Source organism: Aristolochia californica, unplaced genomic scaffold (genome assembly GCF_029961685.1).
Source record: "Aristolochia californica isolate CCGP_79_NKW_82.1479 unplaced genomic scaffold, dmAriCali1.0.hap1 SCAF_6, whole genome shotgun sequence".
NCBI lineage: Eukaryota > Viridiplantae > Streptophyta > Magnoliopsida > Piperales > Aristolochiaceae > Aristolochia > Aristolochia californica.
The window spans coordinates 34878436-34884657 of record NW_027182257.1 but is presented as its reverse complement, the minus strand read 5'-3'; the positions used below and the strand labels follow the sequence as shown (position 1 = coordinate 34884657).

The following is a 6222-nucleotide window of genomic DNA, read 5'->3' as shown; positions in this document are numbered from 1 at the left end:
GCTTCACATATTTGTTAGTTTTTATAAATTTTTGTCCTTTTTCCTCCTAACTTAACCTAAAGCTGCTGGTTTTCTAGAAATAAAACTTATTGTTTAAGTTATAATGCCTGAATTTTTAAATACTTCCTCTTCCTCTACATATGCTGATTTCAGCAAAAGTGATCCCTTGAGAATTACTACAATCCACTTAAAGGCTTGAGTAATTACTTGTCTTTGTCCCAATGTGTGAAATGTTTTCTGATTACTAGAGACCTTTTTGAGTATATAACTCAGCCACCTATGCATATGGATCAACCCCCTTTCCGTAAGTGGTTGAGGGAAGACACATTAGTTATTAATTGGTTGATTAATAGTATGGAGGAACATGTGACAAACAATGTGGTGGACCTAGAGAAAACCAAAGCAATCTAGGACACATGTTTTGAATTATATTCTACCCCTGATAGTCTACAAAACATTTATGATATTTTTCAGGAGATATGTAACACAAAGTGAGAAGACAATCTTCATGAGTACTCAGATAGATTCAGAGGGCTGCTACAAGAGTGGAAGGTTACACCACCATATGCACTTGATGTTGACCTGGTCTCAAATTATATATCTTGCTCATGTAACACCCCACTTGGATGTTGCAAAGTCATAGGTACTTAGCTTTGCAACAAAACCTTTTTTTAATGATGTATGTGCAACCATGCTACATATTCTAGTTAAGGAGTCAAACAACTATCTAGAACAAGTGGAAGACTCAACTATGTTCTCCCAAGCGAAAGGAAACAATGGTTCTAGTAGAGGTGGGAATGCTCCTACCTCTAACACTGGTGGTCAGCAAATGAAGTGTATCTTTTGTGGGCTCAACAACCATCTAGTTAAAAATTGTTGGAACCTACATGGAAAACTACCTTACTTCTCATTTAATCAAGCATCAACTTCTACTACATCTACCAATAGTTAAGCACCCTTAGAATCCTCCAGATGAAGATTGACTCTATCAGAAGAGGATCATGAATTGTTTCAAAATTTTAAAAGTATGATGTCTGCTCCCAAAGCAACACAACCACCACAGTTGCTACTAGTGGTACGTGTTCCTTTCTCTCATGCTCTAGCAAGTCATCTTGGATCATTGATTCCGGAGCCTTTGACTACCTCACAGGTAAAATTTAAATTTGTCCTTTGTGACACGTACTTTAGATCACCTGGTCTCCATAGCAGATGGTTCACATACTAGGATTTAGGGTACCGGTACATCGACCATTTCACCATTGTTTTCACTTTCTAATATCTTGTTTGTCCTTCAACTTCCATTGAGTATTATGTTGGCAAGTCAATTGACCAAAAGACTAAATTGTACTGTTACTTTTTTTTTTATCTCATTATATGTTTCAGGACATCAAGACGAAATAAGTTGGTGGCGGCCATGAGAGAAGGGGTCTTTACTATATGGACCCTACTACATTGACAACAATAGCAACAACCACAATAGAAGAGGATTCCAAATGGCATAAAAGGCCTGGTCACCCCTCATTAGAAAATTTAAAAAGTTTAGTTCCTTCCCTTCATTCGGTTTCACACTTATTGTGTGAATTTTGTGAACTTGGGAAGCGCCAAATCAGTTTTTCAACCCTAGAAAAACATTATTGCTTCTAGTCATTTTACTTTAGTTCATTTGGATATGTGGGGACCTATTAATATCCCACATATATCTCAATCTAAGTATTTTTTTCATATTTGTGGATGATTACTAGAGGGTTACATGGCTATATTTGATGAAGGACATGGCTGAGGTATTTCCTATTTTTACCTCCTTTTGTGCTATAGTGGAAAATCACTTTAAAACCAAGGTCAAAATATTTTGGTCTGATAACACGAAAATATTTTTTCCTCTCCCTTTAAATAGGGTATTTCATGTCATAAGTGTTTTAGGCTAATAATTCCAATTTTACCCCTACGTCCTTGCTTATTACATAATTAATGAAAAATTAAACTGAAAGAAATATAAATAATGAAAGTTGAACTCTGTGAGTCATTGTCTTTGTTATGGTCCTGGGTTAAGTACCTATGTCTTCCGTTCCTGACAGGCCGGTCTTTTGGGTAGTATTGGCTAGGTGCTTAACATTTGGTATCTTAGCAGGGTAACATGGGGGATACTTTCAGCAATGAAGAAATTCAACCAAAATGCAAAAGATGGAAGATAGCCTTGAATCAGCACAATCATTGTAGGGGAGAGTTTGTGGGATAGAAATAGAGTTGAAACAAAACAGAGAAGAGATGCAGCAATTCAGAGAGGAGGTACATCACATGTTTGCTGAGATTCGGCAATGGTTGGAGACGAGGGTAGAGATGCAACCCAGACCAGAGACGAGGGAAAGGATCCTAACCCATAACAGGAGAGGGGAGCAGTGGCCTGGGCATACTGCTGTCCAAGGACCACAGCATGGAGGCATCATACCAAGGTACACAAAGTTAGAATTTCCTACTTTTAATGGCTCCGTGGATCCCTTAATTTAGTTGCATAGGTGTGATTTTTTTTTTTAAAATCAAGGAACTGCTGAATGGGATAAGGTGAAACTAGCATCTTTCCATATGATAGATGATGCTCTGTTATGAGTTAGCCAGGTGGAAAAAGAGAGACCAGGGCTGGATTGGGGTGAATTTAAAAACCTATGCACCATCAGATTTGGCCCTCACACCAACAGCAACCCCCTGGGAGATTTAGTCCTATTGAGACAAACTGGTTTTGTGGACCAATATACAAAATAGTTCCAGGAAAATTTGGCTCATGCTAGTGAGAGGGTACGGGTCGACCAACAGGTCTCCCTATTCACAACAGGTCTCAATGAGTATTTACGGCTAGAGGTGGAACTCCTTGAGCCTACGGATTTAGCTCGGGCAATGGAACAATGACAACGGTTGCAGCAACATAAGCCAAGCTGGTCGGGTGAGAGGAACACTTCCTCCACTTGGCAAGGGCGCCGCTATACTTCATCGTAGGTAACATCTCTAGCAGTACCTCCCTTCAGACACAATCCGACTACGACTCCGGTAGCCGATCCCCGCCCTAGTAATCCCCCACCACACTTTATCAAAAAATTAACAAGTGTCGAGATGGCAGAACGGCGGTCCAAAAATCTGTGCTACAACTACGATGAGCAATATCAGGTGGGGCACCAATGTAAGAGATTGTTTTGGCTCGAGACGGCGGATTCAGATGATCCAGAGTAGCCGGAGGAGGTTATCAAGGAGGAACCACCAGAGATCTCCTTGCATGTTATTACTGGGCAGAAGTTGCCTAAAATGATGCAAGTTCGAGTTCATGTCATCGACCAGGAATTGGTGGGACTAGTCGACTCTTGGAGTACACACAATTTCTTGAGTTTGACAACCGCACAACACCTCCAGCAACATATATGATGGGCTTGGAAATCCAACAACAAGAATTGGGAGACACAACTCCAAGAGTGGGGGTGACTTGCCGTGATGTAGTTGTGGCCCTTGTCCCCGCACTTCAGTTTGACGAGGCCCAAAATTTATGCCAGACGACTCTTGATAGCCATAAAGATCATGGTACACCAGCCTCTCTTGCAGAGGCTGTTGATAGGAGGACAAGGGTATGATCTGTGATACAAAAAGAGATCAACCTACCACACTTGCTGGGGTTGTAGCACAGATGGGTGTGCCAAGTGAGGAGTGGAAAGTTTGGGACTCCTCATTGTCCTCATGAAAGTCAAGCAAAGTTAAAGAGGGCCATCATATCCACTGCGAGAAAGATTTACAGTGGGATCTTGCTGATGAAAGTGAATGTAAATATGATACAAACTTTGTCCAGAACTCTTTGGGTATGATGAGGGATACATCAATATCAAATGTAAGTCCTGGAAGTCCATAGCAGATTACTTTTATGGCAGTTCATGGTGAGGGAAATACAGAGACTTCTTTTAAAGTTTTTGGTAAAGCGGAAAGATCTTCCTTTGACTATCCAGTAGTCATGTTAATGCATATTGCTGATGATGTGCAGCACACACCGCTGCCAAAGATAGTTGAGGACCTGGGGGGCTCTATTACCTCTCATGGAAGTTCTTGCACCCATGTTATCACAGGAACAATAAGAAGAACTATAAATTTCTGCACTACCTTGTGTTCTGGTGCTTGGATAGTCTCACCGTACTAGTGGAAAACAAGCTTCTGGGAGGGGAGATTTGTTGGTGAGTCATTGTTTGTCCTACAACATGAAGATTTTGAGCATAAGTACAGGTCTGGGGTAGAGGATGCAGTTTTCAGAGCAGAAGTAAGCCGACATGCTTTGCTTATGGGATACGATGTCTGCATAGACCACCATTTCAGCCTCCAGCCGACACCTTAATGGCCAGTGCAGAATCTGCGGGTGGAAATGTTCTTTGTGGACTTGAAGATGTGAAAGAACCTGCACGGACAATTTTTGTAGTGTGTGACTTACTGTATGGTTTTTTTTGTGGCTGGGTTGAACAGTAGGACGAAGGGTCCACCGGTGGCTGCTATTACAGTACTGCATGTGTATGCTATTTGAAGTGCCTCAATGGCGCCTGTAGAAATGATGCTCTACCAACTATTTGCGGAATTTCAATGGACTCAAGACTGCTGACTACTTCGCTTATGCAGATCGAGCAAATGTTTATTGGGCAGGATACTTCACAAGTAGACCAGCCATTAAGGGTTATGTGAGAATGATGTGTGGCTACTACTTGGCTGCCAGTCAATTGGAGTTTCTTAAAGGGAGAGATGGTTTGGGGCCTTCAGGCCCTACAACAACATCTCGGGCTGATGCTCTGGCACTTGCTCAACATCATGATGGATTCAGTGGAGCTGAAAAGCAGCATGTGGCCATTGATTATGCAATTATACTCTACATTGGCTATTCAGAGGCTGCAGAGTTGGTTGAGTCTTCACTTGCTTCGTTGACAGAGTTGAACATGAGCTTTGGATGCAGAAAACCATCAACTAAATTTGCACAATGTCCTCTTTTAAACATTTGCTATTATACTGCATCGGAGGCACAACTTGCCAATGGCAATGATCTGGTTGTTGTTGTCTACAATTCTCTTATATGGAAGAGAGCGGATATTGTTAGAATATAGGTCACCAGTGCGTCAATGATTGTGAGGGATGCTGAGGGAAAAGAAATTGAGTCACAACTACTACCAATTGCTAATGTACCATTGGGCATGGGGAACTTCTATGTCTAGGCACAGTTGGGTGTGTTGCCAATTGATATTCCCATGGTTTGGCTTGCTTTTGCAGCAAGTGTACCTCCTCTAGGTTTTCGAACATATGTTGTTTCAAGTTCCAAAAGTACAGGCCCAAAATCGATTCTATCAAAGGTTGAAACGTCTGTAGGATGTAACATTGATTCTATACGTGTTGGGAAAGGACATCTAGTACTTACTTATGCTGCTATTGATGGGAAACTAATCCAGTATCATCATACCACAAGCTCGGTGAAGGCATCTCTCTAGCGGTCTTATAAATATTATATAGGAGATGATGGCAGTGGTGCGGATCCTCAGGCTTATAGTGCCTACATATTCCGCCCATATGGTTTTGTTGCTATACAATCGGAGCCAAAGGCAGGTTTCACTATTTTCCGGGGCCCAGTTTTGGATGACGTGCATCAGAGAATTAAACCATGAATATCACAGATCACACGAGTGTACCAAGGGAATGACCATACTGAATTTGAGTTCCCTGTTGGGCCTCTACTAGCGGATGATTTCATTGGCAAAGAAGTTGTTACTCAATTTATGACAACAATGATGACCAATAAAGTATTTTTCACAGATTCTAGTGGAAGCGATTTTATTAATAGGATTCAAGATTATAGGCCAGCTTGGGGCCTACCAGTATCCATCGATCTACCTTTTTGCTCTACTTCTGAGCTTGAAGACAAGCTCGTTCTTCCAGGGGGGTGTAATGTTATGCTCACAATAACATTATTATTTTAGTTGTTTTTATTCAATTTAATTTAATTTATTTCAGTTTTAGACCACATGGGCATTTTTGGAATATTTTATTTATAGGGGTATTTTTGTATATTTTATCCCAAACCCTAACGGGGACCCTATTTAAGGGGTAAGAGTAATGGAAAAGACAAGCATTGAGAATTAGGTTAAATCTAGTGTAAACAGGCTTAGAGTTCTCCTCAACGAGATCTAGGGTTTTCAAGCTTTCCTTTGGCTTGATCTTCGTTCAACA

At 41.0% G+C, this 6222-nt stretch overlaps 1 pseudogene; it reads left to right on the top strand.

Moving 5' to 3' along the window:
- The first annotated feature begins 3407 nt into the window (after window positions 1-3407).
- LOC137935350 (alpha-mannosidase At3g26720-like) lies at window positions 3408-5972 on the top strand (annotated as a pseudogene).
- Window positions 5973-6222: the final 250 nt, after the last annotated feature.